Source organism: Leopardus geoffroyi, chromosome C1, assembly GCF_018350155.1.
Source record: "Leopardus geoffroyi isolate Oge1 chromosome C1, O.geoffroyi_Oge1_pat1.0, whole genome shotgun sequence".
In the NCBI taxonomy this organism is placed as follows: domain Eukaryota; kingdom Metazoa; phylum Chordata; class Mammalia; order Carnivora; family Felidae; genus Leopardus; species Leopardus geoffroyi.
The window spans coordinates 139,623,003-139,644,481 of record NC_059328.1 but is presented as its reverse complement, the minus strand read 5'-3'; the positions used below and the strand labels follow the sequence as shown (position 1 = coordinate 139,644,481).

Here is a 21,479-nt window from a genome sequence, read left to right as displayed (position 1 = left end):
CAGCCCCATCATTAAGCTTACGAGGTCCATTTCCCAAAGACCACATGGGAAGGTGTGCGGAGGCAGGCTCAGCAAGGCTCCCCCTTGGCCAACTACCTAAATAGCCCATCTCACCCTGCAGACTCCAGGGAAGACACAAGTACAAACCAACCAGAGAGCAAGTGACATGAGCTCCCCAGGGAATCGTACTTCTGGTCCAACACTACCAATAGACTGCTTCCTGCCATTTTTAATAACCTGACTGATGCTTTATTACCTCTGTCACTGTATTTTATTTGAAGTACTCATTACCAAACTATCAGGATGCTATTTATCCAAGTAGAAAAAAAGGCTGGTGTTTCCCTTTGTAACTTGGAACCCAGCCCTTCTGCATCTCTTTCAGCATCAGGGCTCATCTGTTCCTGAGTCAGAAGCCCAAGTACCATCCACACTAGAGTGCCCTGGAATTATTAGTTGGCTTGTGCACTCTCTGATCGCACACGGTCAGGGCCTGTCTTTTAAACATGTCTTCATGCCTAAACTCGCGATTCTGCTCACACTTCACCCCTGTGAGTACCCTTCCACTCTTCTTCTCCTAAGGTCTAGTTGCAAGCAAGGGCAATCTTAGTTCTGACACCCACCAGGCATTCTCTCCCTTTGCCAATGCTGACACCTTTTCTCTCTGAGCTCCGACAGCCCTTCCATGCTGCCCAATTCCATGGCACCTATTTCTGCCCTGGAGTTGCTAATGCATTTGTATGGACAAGTCTTAGCTTCCTAACCAGGTAGGCCTTCATCTTCTTCAGAGCACAGACTTTGGCTTATTTATCTTGGTTTCCCTCTCCCCTCTTACTGGCATGTCTGGCACCAGGCCCTGCACAAGTAGGGGCTCCATCCATGGATGGAGCTCTGTTGCCTGTGCAGCACCCAGGGCCAGAGCTTGAAACAGTTTGGCCTCTCAGCATGCAACCTGTGGGTCCACAGATCCTCCTGTCCTCAGCCTCCCTGTTCTATTCTGGAGTCAAATAGATACTTTGGTGGGCAAGGTGGCCCTTGGGGACTCCATGCTGGAGTGCTGAGTGGCAACCACCTGGGTGGGCTCTATCTATCAGGTGGGATCACTCTGAGAGTCAACGCTTGGGAAACCCTCAGGCAATAGAGAACTTGAGACCACAAGATAGAAAACCAAGGTAGACCCTGCCTTTGCTGTATCTCTTACTTGAATTCCTCAGACAAATAAAAAATAACCTTTTTATTCCCTGCCATTTGACCACGGTAGTCACTGCTCCTAGCCCTGCCACCTTCCTGTCCCCTGCAAAGGAGCTTTAGCCCCTCCATGTGGGCAGGGGTGGAAAGGTCCTGGTTCAGGTCTTTATTCAACAAAGGTTTATGGAGAGCCTACTTTGTGTCAGTGAACAAAACAGACCCTGCCCTCAGGTACTCACAGAAAACACCTGTAAGAAGGTAGAAGAAACATTTGGACAGTGGGAGTCAACAAACCACCTCAGATTTCATGTGTCACAGAATTCAAGCATATAAAGAGCTCTTTCGCTTATGGAAACATCACCCTTATCAGCAACAAGGAGATTTCCAAATAGGAACTGGGAACCTGGTAAAGCTCAGGGTTGGTGGTAGAAAAAACATTCAGAAGTTCCTGGGGTCTTCCTGATGGTCTTTGTGTTCATTTCCTAGGGCTCCCAAAACAAAGTGCTACAAACTGGTTAGCTTAGAACAACAGAAATGTATCATCTCACCGTTCTGGAAGCCAGAAGCCCCAAATAAAGATGTTGGCAAGATGATGCTCTCTCTGAACACGTAGGGGAATACTTCCTTGCCTCTTCTTCGCTTCTGGAGGGTGCTGGCAATCTGTGGTGTTACTTAGCCTGTAGTTTGCTACATAACCCCAGTCCCTGCCTTTGTTGTCACACGGTGTTCTCCCCGCATTTCTGTGTCTTTACATGGTTGTCTTCTTATAAGGGCACCAGTCATGTTGTATAGGCTCCTTATAAGTAGGGCCCATCCTACTTTGATAGAACCTTATCTTAACACATTATAATGGCAATATATTCCAAATAACATTTTGAGGTACTGGGAATCAGGACTTCAACATATCTTTTTTAGGGGGACACAATCCAACCATAACAGCATCGGATTGGAAGAAACAGGGCCAAAGATAGATGTTCCTTCACAGCTGGCAATCTAACAGGAGAGAGAGTCAGAGATGACCACAAAACTCCCTTGAAAGTGGAAATATTTTCAGAAAGCAAACACTCACGAACACAAGGGCATGGGTTAGGAAGAAAATAAGTCTTGTGGAGCAGCATGAAGGGGAGAGGAAGTAGAGCAAGAATAAGGAGAGAGGAAATACTACTTGGCAATGAGAAAGAACGAAATCTGGCCTTTTGTAGCAATGTGGATAGAAGTGGAGAGTGTTATGCTAAGTGAAATAAGTCATACAGAGAAAGACAGATACCATATGTTTTCACTCATATGTGGATCCTGAGAAACTTAACAGAAAACCATGGAGGAGGGGAAGAAAAAAAAAAAAGTTAGAGAGGGAGAGAGCCAAACCATAAGAGACTCTTAAAAACTGAGAATAAACTGAGGGTTGATGGGGGGTGGGAGGGAGGGGAAAGTGGGTGATGGGCATTGAGGAGGGCACCTTTTGGGATGAGCACTGGGTGTTGTATGGAAACCAATTTGACAAGAAATTCCATATTAAAAAAATAATAAAATAAAATAATAAAATAAAAATAAAAGAATAAGGAGAGAGGAGGTCAAGGGAAGGAGGAGGCACCTGAGCCCAGAAAGAAACACAGGCAGTGAGAGGCATAAGAAGGGAGGGCAGGAAGAACGTTCTGAAGGACAGGAAACCACAGACGCAATGTAAGAAATCTCGTCCTTGCAAGTAATTATCTTGGAGTTCATTAAGCAACTTCCTGCATGAAGCTAGAAGGGCAGTGAGTATTCTGCCCAGTGAGTTGATAATCCTGCTTCATCTTGGTTTAAAAGGTAGAAGAGCACCTGAGAGAAACCCAGGGTCATAGCATTTTGAGCCAGTTCCCCTGAGCTGTGGCCCCAACCCTGGGCTGATAGACACCTCAGCTAGGGGACTGGCAGAAATGCCTGGAGGAACAGAGCCCAGGGCCTGGCTGGATGCCGCCAGCCCCAACCTGCAGCAGGAAGCGGCACCCCCAGGTCCTCCCAGCAATCTCCACACGGGAAGAACACCACCCCTAGCAGCCAGCTAGACTCCCCGATGTCACCCTGTCCATCTCTCCTCCAAGGGCACTTGGGCACTTGGCTATAGTTCTGTCTGAGAATGAATGAATGGGGTGGGAGGAGCAGATTCCTCCATGTGGGGTTATAAGGAACCATTTATCACCTCCTTCCAGACAGAGGCTGTACAAAGCACAGATCTTTGTGGAGCACTGATCTTCTTCAGGGTCACCACTCAGATTTAGGAAGGAGGTGGCAGTTCCCCCACAGCCTCCAGTCACCCAGCATCCTGGGCTAACATACTAGACTTCCAGGTCCTCATGGTGGGTCTGAACTTCTTGTGTCCTCCCCCTACCCCCAGAAGTGTCCCTCAAAATAGCCCTATCCTGTGTTCCATTTGTTCCTAATAGTTGGCAAATATTTAATTTGATAAGGCAATCAGAACAATGTAAAAGCCCCAACATATTATTAATGCGTGATCGTTATCAACTGACTCTCTTAGAGATTTTGCTTGTGCAGAGCAAGAAGTGACTCTAGGCACTTAGGTAGGAGTCATTTACTGAAAGGTCAGACAGAGCATAGTAGAAGGAAAAAATCAGCTGCTATGGGAAGCACAGCTGAGCAGAAGTGACTCTTGGGAATGTCTTCTTGGTTATCACCCTGGTGGTTCTGGCTGCTTGGCACTGTTCCCTTGGATTTGACCTGGCTGTACTACCTGTGGATCATCTCCAACTGGCCTGGGCCTTTGGTCCTGGGCTGTAGCATTTGGCTGGAGCACAAAGTCCTGTGTCTCTCCAGTTTTCTGGAGGTGGGGAAAGACCATCCATAAATTCAGTTTCTGTAGTAGAAAGTATAGCCCTTTCTCCTATTTTAGGATTCTTCCAAAATAGGAAGAGTGTTCCATGAGGGCAACTCAAAAGAACAACTGTCCACAAAAATAATATGGTGAGTGTTTGGAAGGGCCTCCTAAGACAACTCCCTAACCCCAAAGAGTGCCCCTCTGGAGATTTCAGGCACTATGGCGGTGAATGAGGAGACTTGCCTGATGTCGTAGATAGAAGCCCTAGAAGTCAGTCAAAGCTCAAGTCTTCTGATTATAGATGCATGTGCTTGCACCAGCCTCACTGAGTGCCTTGTACATAGCTGATGCTGAAGCAGTATTTGTTAAATTAATGAATGAATTGTGGAGTCTCCCAGTATGTAACCACCTGCCTCAAATACATCATGAAATGAAGCAGGTTAGAATCATCAATAAATAAAATAAAATCTGAGGGCCCTGGGGTAAGAAATTATTTCAACTCTTCCACATCTCACTCTCCTTATCTGGTAAGTTAAGAAGTTGGGTAAGTAAGTAAGTTAAGGGCTGATCTCTAAGAATTTACTTTTGAACAAACTATGAACAGAACTTTTGTCACCTGCAAGACAATTTAAAATGTTTAGAAATTTAAACACTGACTAGATAATTTGATAATATTAAGAAATGACTGTTAATTAATTATTTTTGAATTAATGTCATGGTTTGATTTTGAAGAGTGCCCTTTAATATGGATGGACCAAGAGGACATCATGCTAAGTGAAATAAGCCAGACAGAGAAAGACAACTATGACATGATATCACGTATATGTGGATTTTAAAAAACCAAACAAATTAACAAATAGCAACAACAATAAAAAGCAGAGAGGCAGACTCAAATATGGAAAACAAAGTGGTGGTTGCCTAAGGGAAGGCATTGGGGGAATGGATGAAATGGGTGAAGGGAATTAAGAGGTACAAACCTCCTGTTATAAAATAAAGAAGTCATGGTGTAAAAAGTGTACAGTATAGGGAATACAGTCAATAATATTGTAATATACTTATTGTGGTGAGCATTTTGTAATATATGCAATTGTTGAATCACTAGATTATACACCTGAAACTAATTTAATATTATATGTCAACTATACTGCAATTAAAATTGAAAAAAAATAGGGGCGCCTGGGTGGCGCAGTCGGTTAAGTGTCCGACTTCAGCCAGGTCACGATCTCACGGTCCGTGAGTTCGAGCCCCGCGTCAGGCTCTGGGCTGATGGCTCATGATGGCTCAGAGCCTGGAGCCTGTTTCCGATTCTGTGTCTCCCTCTCTCTCTCTGACCCTCCCCCGTTCATGCTCTGTCTCTCTCTGTCCCAAAAATAAATAAACGTTGAAAAAAAAAAATTAAAAAAAAAATAAAATAAAATAAAATTGAAAAAAAACAAAAGTGTTCTTGTCTTTTAAAGATACATGCTAGAATAATTTTGGATGAAATGATACAATGTCTGGGATTTGCTTTATCACGAAGTGAAGCAGGAAAGCAGGTAGGAAAATAGATTAAAAAGGCCGGGAGTTGCTCATCGTCAAGGCTTGGCAATGTGTATGTGGGGGTTGGTTGCACCGTTTTGTCTACTTTTTATATGTAATGAAATTTCCATAATGAAATGTTTTTTCAAAACTTACAATTCTCTTTTCCTACAGCCCCTGTAGTGCCCATCCCAGTCAGAGCTTGTGGTAGACCCTGGTAGCTGCTGACCCAACATCTCTTGTTCCCTGGCTCTTTCTTAAAAAAAAAAAAAAAACAAAAAACAATTCCATTCAGGCACTCACTCTTCCACACAGCCCCTGTGACCCAAGGCAAGGTGACCCCAACCCAACCTCCAGCCCTAATTAGTCTCAGCAGATAAGAGTGAGGCCAACCTTCTCACTAGTGAGTGCTTCTGAGAGGATGAGGACTGAAGGAGAGCTTTGCTAGGACTTCTGAGAGGTTTCTCCCTACTCCTAGAGGGTCACTGAAGACACTTTTCTCCTGTTGGAAGGAAGCAGGTGGCCCCAAATGTCCAGCAGCCATGCTGTATCCTAGAGGAAACCAGCCCCAGGAAGACCGAACATGCTGAACAGCAGAGCAGAGAGATGAAAAAATCCAGAGTCCCTGATAAGCATGCTGAACTGCTGGATCCGATAAGCTTGAAGTCCACCCTCTCTCTGGACTCCTCATTATACAATATAATAAATGTTCTTTTTATTTTATTTTATTTTATTTTATTTTATTTTATTTTATTTTATTTTGTTTTGTTTTTTTACAACCAAGAGTATTTATAAGCAAGAGAACCTTAACAGACCCAATCTCAGTGAATACTTGCCTTGACAGTGGTGGAATGGGGACCAAACTAAAGGGAGGGATTCCCCCCACAGTACAGCTACCACCATTTGGGATGCAGGAAGCAGTCAATGAAAGAGAAAAAGAAGGGTGGTGGTAGGAGGGATCTTTCAGAAGGTGGAGACATTGTTATACTCTGTACCATTTTCAGCCCAGATAGTTCTTCCTGATGTCTGGCCATCTTGCTTTGAATGACAATAACCTAAAGTTGCATAAACAAGATCAAGGGTCACCATTAGGAGAGTTGTGCCCAGTCCTTGCTGCTGTGGATTGCCTTTGAAATATGATGGCACCCATTTCTTGGCAGACATTCCTCACAGATATTATGCAAATCTACTTTTCTTGTTATGGGATGCCGAGAAGATCCATTAGCAGAAGAGGGCGACAGGAGAGGGTATGCAGCCAGTGGAGGGCTCTGGTTTTCCCCATACATTAGAGATGGAATTGTGATCTTCTCCTTGTCTAAGTGTTCTCGCCTCCTTCTCAAGTGGATTGAAATCCAGTGGACAGCACCCTTGAATGAAGCCCGAGGTTATTTACAAAACAGAAAGCGTCTCCTCAGTTTCCAGTGGGAGATGTTGTTGAATGTTTTCATCCTGTTACTCCTCACTCAGTCTTTTATTGGTTCCACTTTCTCTGCCACAGCCCCAGTGCAAATCACCACCATCTCTCACCCAACAACTGACCAAAGGGGCACAACTACCTCCCTGAATGGATTCCTGCCTCTTTCCAACTCCGTTCTTCTCACCACAGCCAGGGTGATCCTTTAAAAATGCAAGTCTGATGGGGGACCTGGGTGTCTCAGTTGGTTGAGCTTCCGACTTCAGCTCAGGTCATGATCTCACAGCTTGTGAGTTTGAGCCCCGCGTCAGGCTTGGTGCCGACAGCTCGGAGCCTGGAGCCTGCTTCAGATTCTGTGCCTCCCTCTCTCTCTGCCCCAACCCACTCGCATTCTGTCTCTGTCTCTCTCAAAAATAAATAAACATTTAAAAAAATGCAAATCTGATGGTGTGTTTTCCTTTCCTGGAACCTGTCAGTTGCATTCCACTGGCAACCAGGGTCTCCCTCCCTGTTCTCTTCACTCCAGACACGAGGACATTCTCTCACCTCAGAACTTTCCACATATGTTGATCCCCTAGGTTGGAGCTGTCTATACTCCATCCTTCCTCATCATCTGCACACAGGCAACTCCTTTAGGTCTTACCTTAAATGTCACTTTCTTGGGGAGAAGACTTCTTACCCCCAGCCAAGCTACATACTCTTTACTTGTACCCACAGTATCTTGCCTTTCTCTTTCATAACATTCAATGTCATTGGAAATTTTGCTTAACATCTATCTTCCCCATTAGATTTTAAGCTCAAAGAGTAGAGATTTTGTCCATATTGCTTTATACTCCATCCTGAGGACCTACCACAGTATCTGGCATATAACCGACACTGTGGACACAGTGTAAGTAAATATTGGTTGGTTACCTAGCAGATGTAATCACAGTTGAAGCCTCCCAAAAGTGTGGCCCCAATGATTCCTCCAAACCCTGTTCAGCCTCTTGCATTCATGGAGCTTCACACCTACCAAGTTCCTGCTCTAGAGGACAGAGTATGGAAAGAAACAGATGTAGACAGATCAGAGTCCAATTTGGAACCGAAAAACAATGTTGTTGCCTTACAGAGCAAATGGCTCATTAGAATTCAAGACATTCCCCTTCCAAGCACACTTGTTTCTTATTGTTTGCTCTAAAGTGTTTTGTGTGACTCAGAGATACAGACTACAGACTTGAAACAGAAAGCAAAGGCTGAGAGGAAGAAAAGCCGGAGCCATTTCCTGTTCAGCGACAGCACATACCAGGGAGGAGAGTGTCCTTGTCCTCCCCCTGCTGCTTCGGTAATAAGCAGAAGGCTTTCAAGTCCCCAGGTCAATGCTCTCTCCTGGACTACAGGCAGAAGTCTAGCAAGAGAAGCCACAGGTGTGGTGTCCAGGGGGTGGGGACGTTGGGAGGTGCCGTGGGTGGGAACTGCTGGTTCCTTTCCCTTGGACACTCAAGTAGTTCAACTTCCTGAAAGGAGATGTGATGGGGTGGGGAGAGTGCACTCTTCTTCCTCCACACTAGGCTGTTGAGCTTCCCTTTCAGGATTACGTAAGCCTCATCTTCACTCTGTGCAGGTGGACACCCTCTTTTCTTCATAGCCAGCCACAACCTCTAGAAATTCATCACCAAGAATTCCTCTGGGAAAATCATGGAGTCACTTTATCCTGGAGTTAGATGTGGAATGGCTGAGACCATTCTGTTCAGGGAATGGGTTTAGTTGAAAGTCAAGGGAGCCCAGTGGCAGGTTCCCAGACCCAGTCAGCTGGCTAAGGCATCATGGCTTCCTATAAGTGGGCCTGGCCTCAGGGACTCTGAAAGCCTGCCATATTGGATGGAGATGGAGAAGGCCAGAAGATGGGAAGCATGGGGACAATTTTCAAAAGGTGCAGGGGTGATGATATTCAGTAGGCCTAGGCTTGAATTCAGGCCATGCAACTGAGAGCTAGCTCTTCACTTCTTGAGGCTCAGTGTCCTATGAAAACATGGGTCTTGAAATGTATGTGGATGCCCTAACACACAGTACGCTCTAGATTCAAGAGGCAACTTGTATAATTATTACCCAGGGGTTGAGCTCAAGAACCTAAGCTCCATTCCCTTCTGACTCACCATGCTTCCTTCAGAGTGTTTTTTCCAACACACGAGCTGACTCCATCAGTCCTCAGTGAAGGAGATTTGGGGCCTCCCTGGGGTCCACTTCTCAAACTTTTCTGCTCTAGTGTCCCTAACAAGAGTGAATGTGTGCCTCGGAGCACCAGAGATGAAAATTCCTTTAAGTCCCTTGTTCTATTTTAAAAATTCATGTGAATTAGGGGTACCTGGCTGGCTTAGCTGGTAGAGCATGAGACTCTTGATCTCGGGGTTGTGAGTTCAAGCCCCACATTGGGTGTAGAGATCACTTAAAAATAAAATCTTTTTAAAAAAAGGTCATGTGAATTTATGTATCTTAATCCGTAATATAGTCCTGCTTGTTTAATATAAAAATAATGTATTCTTCAGCTATGCAAATAAAATGTACAGTTCTGGGAGGTCGCTGGGAGAAGGAGAATGCACTGACCACCCACATCTGAAACCTTGTTTCATTCTCCCCATAACTGTTAAAAATAGAGACTTTTTAAAAAGAATGAAAACATTACAGCCATTACAAAGCAGAATGTGAGCATTCCCCACACTGTAACTTCCTAAAAGAAACCCTTGTGAACAGTATCTGTGACACCTTTCTTTTCCTTGGCCTTGTGAGTTGTTGGACGTCCCTGCCCCCTGGAGTCTGTGAGGTGTCTCAATTGTACAGTCAATTGCAGACACCGTCCCCACCCTTTCAATGGAGAGTGGCAGCCTCCTGCCCAGAACCCATTCTGTTAACTCACTGTAAGCTTTGACCTCAAGTCAGCTCTGTCAGAAATCAAGAGAAGTGTTAGGAGGGAATCTCACTTCTTCAGACTTTTGCCTGATCTTTATTTTAGAAGTAGCTGAACCTAATGGGAATGTGTTGTCTGGCAGAGCCACAAGCTGGTAGCCAGCTCCTCAGGGGTCAGTGTGCAGAAAGAGAGGAGGTGATGTGGACTTCAGTTCAGACCCTGGTGGGGAGGGAATGGAGCTGGATGGCGTGCTGTCTAGGACTCCTGCTTTGTAGTAGAGGGGCTGGGATTGGAAAGAAGTTACACGCAGGTCAGTGACCTGCTTGCAGTGGGAGCTTCCAAGACTCGGGCCCTGAGGACAAAATACAAGGCAGGATTGGGATAAAGGTCTATCTCCCCATGTCTGCAGGGTGTCCAGGAGCTCAAGAAGGAAGGTACTGCTTCCAGATATCCTGGCCAAAATGGCCATGAGTGGCTTTGGGGGCAGCAGTTCGCAGTGAGGGGCCAGGCAGAAGGGCCTGAGAGCAGAGATTGTTCTTTCACATAGACAAGTCTCCAGCAATACCCAGCGGGAGCCTTACAGGGGATGCCAAGGCACAGGCAATGGGCCAGTATAATTGAATGTTAATGCTTATGTGGCCTAATAAGTATTCGCATCCAGGGACATCTTGAAGAAATTCCATTTAGGGAAGAATTCTGTCAACCAAGCATTTAATCATGGGATTTCTTTTGCCTGTATATGTTCCTAAAAACAAAAACCAAAAAAAAAAAAAAAAAAAAAACAACCACAAAAAAACAAAAAAAACCCCACAAACTGGAACTTATATGTGAAATGAATTTGCCCCTTCGAAGTGGTACTTTTGGAGCTAACGCACACATTCTAGGATGCTCATGATATTTGCAGTAATCATCTTTGGGAACTGACTTCAGAGCCATCCTAAGAGTCAAACCTCAGAGTCAGCTGGTTTGATCACTCAGCTTATGCTTCAGATGTGTCTTTGAATAAGTTTTGTTTGATTCCAAAGATGAAATCCTCTATCAAGTGATTATGTTTTTTCACCAAGTCTGTTCCTCTGTAGACAGTAAATTTCTTGAACCAATGGAGCATGTCGGGCTCATCTTTGGCTGCAGGAGACCTGGCTGGGCACTTGAGAAATGCTTGATCAATATTTAGTTCTGTGCTTGTTAACTACACTCCATAGGCCTATTTCTGCCGCTGTTGTGTTTTGCACACATTGCAGACACACATTGCAGACATCAAAACATTTGGGTTTTCTTCTCAGGTGGCTTTTTGTATTAAATAGTTAATATTTAATCCAGAAAAGGAAGGGTTATTCTAAATCTGCACCCACCAAAACCCACAGTAGAAATGCCTTCTGGAATGAGCATCAACAATTTAGCTTTTTCTGTTGGTTGATGTCACAGAGAACAGTCTGTCAACATTTTTCCCTATGTTGCTTTTCTTTCTGGGGGCACAGAATAAAGATGAAAAATCACAGCTCTGGGAGCAAACAGAATAGAGAGCTGGCACTCGAGGGATTGATTATGTATTCACTTATTTATTATAATTTTTAAAAAAATGGCCCAGCTGCTTCAGTTTACACAAGCTGGACTGAAATATTTCAGTTGATAGTATTCTCATCTGGCGGTTATAATACTGTTTTTTTAACCCTAAAAGGAGAAAATAAAAATTAAGTAAAAAAAATTATGCTTGAAACTAAGATTCAAACATTCCAGTATTCTCAAGAAATGGCCACTGTTTTGTTCTCCCTTCCTTGTGAGTTGATCCATAGCAGCCATGTTCACCAGGGGTACACGTGGGAACCAGCTCACCTGGGAGAATTTTCCAATTGTTCACGTGTCCCTCATGTGACCTAGAAGGCCCAGGCCCAGACCTGTTCACTTGTACGATGCAGACCACTGATTGAGAATATGTGATCTATAGCAATCTGACCACTGCTGCTCTGTTATTTCTCTCCTGTGGTCATCATTATGCCAAATAAGTTACGTTTTGGTCAAATGATAGACTAGCTCAACTCCAGCTGTCTCAGAGAGAAAGAGGAATGTATTGGCTCATATAACTGGAAAGTCCAGGGAAAGGTTTGGCACAAGATATTACTTGGTTCAATTACCTAAATGGTGTCAAGATCAGGCTTCTCTTATCTCTTGGCTTGGCTCCCTAATTGGTACTTTTCTCACACAAGCTCTTTTGTGAAGGCAAGATGGCTGCCAGCTGCTCTGGCCTCATAACCTCCAACTCCACTGGAAAGTTAGCCTCTATTTATCAACTTTTGGAATGAAATTCTGTGATACGTCTCTCCTTGGTCCAAATGGGGTCCCAAGTATCTATCTCTTCTGTACAAGACAGAATTCACTCAGAATACAGAAGCCACTCTAGATATTTAAAGCAGAGAGGGATTTCATTCCAGTACTGAGTTCTTACAAAATTGGTGGATGGTCTGAAGGAGTGAGATAGATAGATGATAGATAGATAGATAGATAGATAGATAGATGATAGATAGATAGATGATAGATAGATAGATTTATTTAATGGTAGCACTAGGGTTTATTAAGCTGTGCCTTAGTACAGGCTCTGGGACTTGCCCGTGGTGCTCTTGATGTATAAAGCCTGGATGTTCTGCCAATTCTTCTTGAGCAATGGTACCAGGACATTGACAGCTAAGTGGATGTTGTGCCCAAGTTCATCCTCTGTCATCTTCACATGGCCGATAGCCACTGCCAGACGCCACACCGTCTTCAACTGGGAATTTAATTATGGACTTCACTTCATCTACTTTGGCCATCACGTTTTCACTGTGGATCAGCAAGGAAAGGAACTTGCCAGCTTTATTCAGGCCTGGGCCCAGGATTTGTGACATTGCCTCCAAACTGCTTCTGAAACCCAAGACACAATTGACCAGATGTGGAACCACTGCTTCATGGAAAGTGTCCATAAGCATGCATGCCTACAGAAAATGTGAACATCATGGGGCGCCTGGGTGGCTCAGTTGGTTAAGTGGCCGACTTCGGCTCAGGTCATGATCTTGCACTCTGTGAGTTTGAGTCCCGTGTCAGGCTCTGTGCTGACAGCTCAGAGCCTGGAGCTTGCTTCGGATTCTGTGTCTCCCTCTCTCTCTGGCCCTCCCCCCATTCATGCTCTGTCTCTCTCTGTCTCAAAAATAAATAAACGTTTAAAAAATTGTTTTTAAATAAAAAAGAAAAGAAAATGTGAACATCACAGGGAAATTATCTCTTCCAAATACAGTTTGAATGGAAAATTTTGGGTAATAATTTGCATTCCTATCATTGCCTGTAGAAAAGTATAGAAAGGTGGTTTTCAGCTGTATAACTGCTACAATATGGATAACACACTGGAGGATGGTTTGAAAGGAGGAGAGTGGGAGGGTGCAAGGCTTTCCTATGCAAGGAGCCACACCCCCAGCTTCTGGGACTATCCAGGGTCAAGTATACCTGTAGCCCAGGGATTAATAGTGGGATCAGATTGGTTGTCCAGAGAAAATTTATGTTATGGGTTATAGACTGGGTTAAATTTAGTTTATATTATGCTGCTACTAGAAGGAGAGGAAAAGATGTTGGGTGACAAAACCCAAAATTGTCTCCTGCAAGGTGTATGATGCTTTATCATTACAAGTACCTTCACCTACACTGTTCCATTTGATTCTCACAAAAGCCCCATAACTCAAGGAGGATGGGGGGGGGGTAGGAGGTGCAGTAAGGTCAAATACGGTTGTTCCCATCCTATAAAGGAGAAGTCCAGGAGATGCTTGGGAGGTTAAGAACCTGCTCAAACTAATCTCTTACAGCTGGTGAGAGGCAGCACTTGCATTCAGACCCAGTCTCCTGACTCCTGACTCCAATCCCATTTCCTTGGGCTACAGCAGAATGTTCTTTCTGAAACAATGGTTCCAACCCCCCAGCCCTCATGTGTAGAGCCTTATGCCAGGGGCCTTTAGGGAAAGCATTCCTCTGCTTTTCAACAGCTATGGCCAGATTGGAACACAAGGTCATAGAAGATGCCAATACTAGAGAAGAAGAGGGAAACTTTCACAAGTGCTTGGATGCTTTGTACTTCTCTTCATTTGGTTTTTATCTGAAGAATGAAACAGGGAGTTTCACATTTGTTTGTTTAATGCTGGGTGTTCCAAGATGCTATAGTATCATTTCAAATATCTGAATTTTAAACATAGATTGGCTGTTTCTCCCAAACAGCAATATTTTCAGTATTAGCCATTCCCACGTAAATGCAAAATCTTCTTTGATAATAGATCAAAGCAAATCCCTCCTCCTAGCCTTCCTTGTGGGCTGCAAAATGACTGGGTTTGCATAAACCAGATTAGAGCTGTGCAGAGCTTCCACCAGCATTACAAATGGCTCCTGGCATCAGCACCCAGGAAACCCCCCCCCCCCCCGCTGCCTTATCAGCAAGAGCTTCCTCTCCATGACTCTCAGAGATTCAGGCCACCGCAGTGACAGAGATCTCAAAACTGGACTACACAGCATCCCAGAGGCACCACATCCCAAAGAAGGGGACTTGCCTCGAGGCCAGTGGGTCAACAAGAATCTACGGACGTGTTCCTGGGGAAGAAAAGCAAGCATCACGGCCTGCCCCCTGGAAGTTCTGCCTCGAGGTCAGACCTTGTGGGGCCCACACAGCGGCTGCATGCAAGGCATCTCCACCCCAATGGGCAATAGGGCCAGAACTGTGATCAAGGACGTTCTTCCTTTTCACATGTGTGGTTGAGGCATCACACTCCTAGAATCCTCGCCATCTGTCTTAGCTCAGGCTGCTGTAACAAATTACCATAGATGGGGTGGTTTAAATAACAAAACTTACTTCGCACAGTTCTGGAAGCTGAAAGTCCAAGATCAAGGTCCTGGCAGCTTCTGTTCTGATGAGAGCCCTCTTCCTGGTTTGCAGATGGCTTTCTTCTCATATCCTCACATGCTGGAGAACAGAGAGAAAGAGCAAGCTCCTGAATCTCTTCTTATAAAAACAGTTATCACGTTCGCAAGGGCTCTACCCTCATAACCTAATCACCTCCCAGATGCCATACTTCCTAATGCCATCACATTGAGGGTTAGGATTTCAACACGCAAATTTGAGAGGAACACAGATAGTCAGTTTATAGCATCATCTGGCTGTAGAGAAGACTTTTGGCAGAAGCTGGTCACTCCTGAGGTCCTGGCCCAAACTGGCTAAGTTGGGCCAGTCTTTTTGTCATTCATACCAGGTCTCAGTGAAGCCTTTATGACATTTCACACAGTGAGCTGGTTAGTTCTTTTTTTCTCTCAATGCTTCATTTTAACAAAGTTAAGAAAACACTTCTGTTACAGGCTGAATTAGGTCTTCTTCCAAAATACGTATGTTAATCTCCTAACCCCAGTACCATAAATATGACTATATTTGGAGATAAGGTCTTGAAAGAGGTAATCTAGTTAAAACGAGGACATTAGGGTGGGTCCTAATCCAGTATCACTGATGTCCTTATAAGAAAAGATTAGGACACAAACATGTACAAAGGGAAGATCGTGTGAGGACATAGGGAGGAGATCGCCATCTGCAAGGCAAGGAGAGAGGCCTCAGAAGGAAGGAGCCTTGCTGACCATTGATCTAGGACTTCTAGCCTCCATAATAATGAGAAAATAAATTTCTGTTGTTTAAGCTACCCAGTCTGTGGTACTTGATTACAGTAGCCTTAGTGAACTAATATAACTTCCCTCCAGACCAGCTGGTATGATTTCCTGCCTCCGTTCTCCAGCCCTTTTCCTTGATAGCACTACTGACCATTTGTCCTCTGGATGCAGAGATGACAATGAGGCCAACACTAGTAGGTGTGTGCTTGGAGCCCTTTCCCAAGTACGACCATGGAATCATCCACTTATTCTCTCTTTCCCTGGACTCTCTCTAGGGCCAAGAAAACAATAAAGGCTTCCCACATGCTTCTGGCTGGGGAACATTTCATGAAGGGGGACTTCCAGGGGGAGAGGGCCCACATGTGTTTGATGCACCTCCTTGGTCCCCACATTTACCATTCTAGCCAACTGACTCACCAAATATTTACACCTCTGTTTTCTTTCAGCATCATTGGTTTAATCCATTTGGACCCCACCTTCCTAAGTTTATTTCCAACTATGTTGTCACAACACACAGACACATGGATTGCCTGGATTGGCTTGCGTTTCCTAGACAGGCTTAGTACCTTGCCTCATGCAGACACGATGGGCTCACCCATCTGAACTGATCAGACATTATCGATGATGACAGTTGACACATTGTCTTACTTTCAGCCCTTTACGGTATAGCTTGTGTTCTTGTTACAGTGTATTTAATAAGCATTGTGAACTCTTAGGAAAATAAGGATTAACCATATTTCTAGTGGTTGTACGGGGAAGGTTGCATCTCTTTCCCAGAAGTCTTATAGAACCTAGTGTTTTAGCCATCCTGGTTGCTCCATCTGCACTCAAGGCAATGGTATTTATATCTCCTGTCTCCTTAGCAATTGCCTCTTTGTGGACAAGCTTTTGATGGGACTCTCTGTGACCTCCCCACTGTACCCAGCACAAGTCCTGACATGCACAGGGGCTCAATCAAGATATCCTATAGGAATAAATTATGCTTATTATTTAGATCAATTTGCACTTATTAGTCATTTTAATTTCAAAGTATTTCTCCCTTTTCATCCTCACAGTAACCATCAGAACAGTTAAGGAATCAGAGACATGTACCTGATGTGATTAAAAGGCTTAGGCCAGGGTGCATAAGCAATATTAGAATGCCTACTCGTCTGTATTTTTAATTTTGTAATTCAATGTATATTTCACTGATATTATTAATGTGTTACATGGTACAGTGTATAATATCATACATGTATGCACATGCCAACAAACAAACAAACAAACAAACAAACACATTGCAGCTGCCTGCTGAAGAAGTTTCCCTAAGGAGTTGGCATTTTTAGCAATGTTTCGAGACTGAACCAAGACTAAGAACCAGCCATTCCTGTCCCTCTGAGCCTCATTTCCTTACCTGTGACACAGGACCATCCACAGGTGTGGTCCTGTGACCAGGGCTCCTTCCCAGCTCTGCCAGTCCACTCTGCATGGACTTATCTAAGGGGCAGATTCCCCTGGAGCAAGAGAAGTTCCTGCCTCCTTGGACATTTTGGACTCTGGCATGATGATGCATGTGATGTGTTAGCCCTGCTCCTGGCCGGTAGAAACCCACGTGTGATCTCTGCCATTAGTATTACTACTGAGAGAACCTCAAATGGTCAGCACTAAATAAATGTTTGTTAAATTAACATGTGAGATGCTCTGAAGACCAAGTCCCTGCCCTGGTGCTCAAAGGATATGTGTCTTCCTTACCCTGCTCCTTGGTAAGAGGACCAGTGGAAAGCAGGACTGTAAAGTCTGTAATTTGTCCCTGTCTCCTGCTCCCTTTAGGGTCTAGGAAGGGGATGGGAGATTGAGAGTCTTTGACTTCATGAAAACCTGCAGAGATAATTCTTCATTCCTCTTTTGCCTGATGAGGTGCTGAGTTAGGGTATCCCCATGGGATTTGAGGGTAGCCCTGCCCTGCCTTAAGCCTGGATGGCAGTACAACCCTGGCCATCCCAGCCCCCAGTTCTGGGAGGCAGAACCAGAGAGTGAGAGTACTCCTGGGGTCTGGGGGAAGCAGGGCCTGCTGCCTGGTGCTCCGGGGCCCCTCAGAGCAGTGCTTCTTATACCCCTTCATTCCAGCTGGAGGTTTCTGGAAGGACAGCCCTTTTCTGAGAGCATGGGCAGCTACAGAAACCTGGCTTGTAGTGACATCCAGAGGTCATGGAGAGAGGCAGCTGATTGGCAAGGGAATGCATGAGGGTGGAAATATTAAAAAAAAATGTTTTTTTAATCTTTATTTTTGAGAGAGAGACAGTGTGTGAGCAGGGGAGGAGCAGAGAGAGAGAGGGAGACACAGAATAGGAAGCAGGCTCCAGGCTCCAAGCTGTCAGCACAGAGCCTGACGCGGGGCTCAAACTCACGAACCGTGAGATCATGACCTGAGCTGAAGTCGGACGCTTAACTGACTGAGGGTGGAAATATTTTCATCTTAATTTGGGTGAATCTACAGTTGCATTTTTAGCTGGATATCAATGAGAGCCTGGAGGCACAACATTCCCTATGGGCACACTCCCAGAGTGCAGACAAATCCCACTCAGGCTGCCAAAGAGAGGGTCCCAAGGGGAAAGAGATCTGCTACAGAATAGCAGAGACATCTACACACACACACACAGCACAACCAGAGTCTAGAGAGCTTCCTCAGATGTCAAGTGCATCACTGAGCTGGGCAGCTTGTTACAGACACAGGTTTTGAAGCCCCGCCTCAAAGATTATGACCCTGGGGCTCTGGGGTGGTTCGAGGAAATTTGCAAATGAGCTCCTCAGGTGTTGCTGATAGGGTGATCTGTGAGCCACACTTTGGGAAACACTTTCTTAATGCCCAGAATTACAGTGATGAGAGTTTGGATTGCAAAGCCTGAGAACTAAATAATTTTGAAGCCTGACTCACTTTTGGGGGAGGCAGGTCTATCCCCACCCAACTACTCCAGAACACTGGTTGCAGAGTGGGGAAGGTGGGTATGGTTAAGGAGATAGAGTGCCAGGAATGAATGAAGGAGGAGATGCCAGTTTGGCAAAGGAGGTAGAGGATGCAAAGATACTTTCTGATCTTTAAATGTGTACTGCTCTTTCCTCTCTCCCTTATGTGGACCACTGTGGGAGGCAGCAGGGTAAGGACCAATCAGCCAGTGAACTTACTCCTTATAGAGGCCAGGCTGGGCCAGCCTCAGTGGGGCCCTGCTATAGTGCTTCCTCCCTGCCTCCCCTGAACCTGCCAGGCCCCTCCAGCATCCCCACACCTTCTCACCTTTCCCCACCCCATTCTACACGGGCCCACCCCACCTACCGTCTTCTCCCCAGGAGAGGCCTCAGCGAACATGTTGGGCCTTGTTCTCCTCTTAAGGACAAAGGCAGGTTGGGAGAAGGCAGGAGGCCATCACCGGCTGCATCTCTACTAACTGGCTTAGGTGATGATAGCAAATGGGTTTCAGACCCTGCTTAGTAAAGCCCCACCTTGGTGGGCAGGTTTCTAGAACTCACTTCTCCCCTTTTAATCAGAGCAGCCCAGCGCACGGGTACCTCCTTTGTTTCTGCTTCCCGGCAAGACTTCTTTTGAAGACAGGCTTCTTGTGGTTTAAAGAAAAAAAATGTTTTCAACCACAAATCTAGTGTGACTGCCTCGTTTTTCAGATAAGGAGGCCCAGAAAGTTAACTCGCCTTCCTAGTTTTCAGTTTTGATTTGGGTATTTGGAATATTTTCATAAACGGGATCATATTTTTTATCCAAGTTCCAAAGTGGAACCAAAAGAATTATAGTGAAACAATTTTTTTTTTTGGAAAGCCAAATTCAGGTCAGTGATATTGGCTATGGCTAACCAGCCAGCCAGCAAAGCAAGCTGCCAGAAAGGAAGGAGGCTGCTTCCCCTCCCCCTCCCTCCTCAAGTGTATGCAGCTGGGAACACTGGGCTGGAAGTCGGTTTGCAGAGCAACCCGGAAGGCCCTGATTTCTCATGTTCAACCTTTGTATATCCAGAGTCTACATGTAGCCTCTAAACACCACTCTTCCAGGTGTCCCCTGGCCACTGACCAGTCCCTCCAGCATTGGACTGTGTGAGGCAGGAAAGAGAAGAGGGAGAAACAGGAGGACACACAGATGGGCTTTGCTTCCGGCACCAACCTTCTCAGCCCGCTGCTCGCCTAGCTGGCTACTTCCTGGTCTCAGTCTGCCTGAGCTGCAGGCTGGGGGGCTTAAATAACAGAAATTAATTTTCTCACAGTTCTGGAGGCTGAAAGTCCACGACCAAGGTGCTGGCAGGTTTGGTGTCACCTGAAGCCTCTCTTCTGGGCTTGCAGATGGCCGTGTGCTCGCTGTGTCCTCACATGGCCTTCTGTCTGGGCACGCACTCCTGTGGTGTCTTCTTATATGGACACCAGTACCGTTGGATTAGGGCCCCACCCTTGTGACCTCATTAAAGGTCATATGTGCCCATCACCCTGGGCATTAAGGCTTCAGCATATGAATTCTGGGGGACCTAATCAGTTGTAATATTCCCCTGAATCCGGCAGCAAGAATGCGTGGGGCAGAGGCTTACCCTCTCACACATTGTGTCAATAGTCACCTAACTCAGGCCCAGTACAACTCTCACTGACTTTTTCAACAGCCAACTATGGGCTGGGAAACCATGGCCCACAGAGAGTTGCTTCCTCCTGTTTTGCTCATGGAGATCTGAAATCCTCAAAACTCAGCTGGGTGCTAGGAAACGTGCCCTTGTCTGATGTGACCCACGTGGGACCTGGCTGCCTTTTGAAATTTAGGTTAAACCTGGCTCAGACTCTAATTGCATGGCCTCCTTGCAATTTCCTTGCCTTATTTTCTCCAGCTTCTGACTCCTCACTGTGACTTCTTGGCCTCAGACTGGAGCAGGAGTTTGCCCCTTTATGGTTCCCACACACATCCAGACTCACGTAGCATTTTCCCTGGTCACTTACTTTCCTGATTCCAGGCAGGGGCAGAGTGAGATTATACCAGTAGGGAATAACCTTCTTCAAACACCTCCTGTCTCCTCTCAGCCCCCCCACCTTTCCCAAAGTCCATGCTCCCCTGCCCTATTTGGCCCCTGAGAAGTGGGGTTCAGTTCTGGTGCATAGACGATGCAGTGATGTGCTACCCAGATCCTTCCTTTCAGGGCCAAGGCACACATTCCCCCATCCACATGGGGTGTTGCTTCTGAAAGTCTCAGAACTGAGCCTCTTCCCAGGAACTGCCCTCGACTCAAGGGAGCTGACTCACCTAACAGAGCATCCCAAGCTCAAAGACTTCTCGGTGAGGTGGGTACAAAGGCACAGCCCATTGCTGTGGGGACAGTTCTGAAGAGCTCAAGTTCCCCCTGGAACTGGCTGCTGTCATTGCTGTGACTTCTCCCTCTGCTCAGCCAGATGCCCTCAGTCCTCACAGGTGTTGATACTGAGCACACTCCCTGATAAGCTTCCTGCACTCACACCTCCATCTCAGAGACTGTCTCTGGAAAACCTGACCCAAAATGCCAGGTCTGGCAGCCACAGGGGGCAGCCCCATTGTGCTGATCTGCACCTTCCTAGTCTCCCCAAAGTCTTGATAAGTCAAATTCTCTCCATTTTTTAAAATCATCATTCCCATCTTATTGACAGAGAAACCAAGACTCAGAAAGGAGGAGGCATGTGAGCCCAACCTCACCCCTTGTGTTGTGTTGCGCTCTCTCAAAAATAAATAAACGTTAAAAAAAAAAAAAAGCTCCCTCCTTTCCTGAAACCTAGCTACGGAGGCACCTGTTACCCCACAAAGGGGTTATCCCAGCATCTTTCCCTCAAATCCAACCTCTTCCCTCCAAAAACCTTCCAATAACTGCTACCAGAAAGGTACAGCCTGAATTATGTGTCAGTCTTGTTTGGTTAGTTAACTGGCTACCATATGGCACTGTGGGTGCCTGATGGTAAAACTAAGCCATATGGTTCTGGCTATGGGAGAGAAAAAGTCTCTTCCTTGCCCTTAATCCCATCCCCCTGTGCTTCCT

General features: G+C 45.6%; 1 long non-coding RNA gene across 1 annotated transcript; it reads right to left on the bottom strand.

The window, feature by feature from the left end:
* Positions 1-12,322: 12,322 nt before the first annotated feature.
* Positions 12,323-17,725, bottom strand: LOC123598912. The gene is made up of 2 exons (XR_006712876.1): positions 14,666-17,725; positions 12,323-12,705 (listed from the first exon to the last, which is right to left on the bottom strand). It is a non-coding gene; the product is annotated as an uncharacterized LOC123598912 (long non-coding RNA).
* Positions 17,726-21,479: the final 3,754 nt, after the last annotated feature.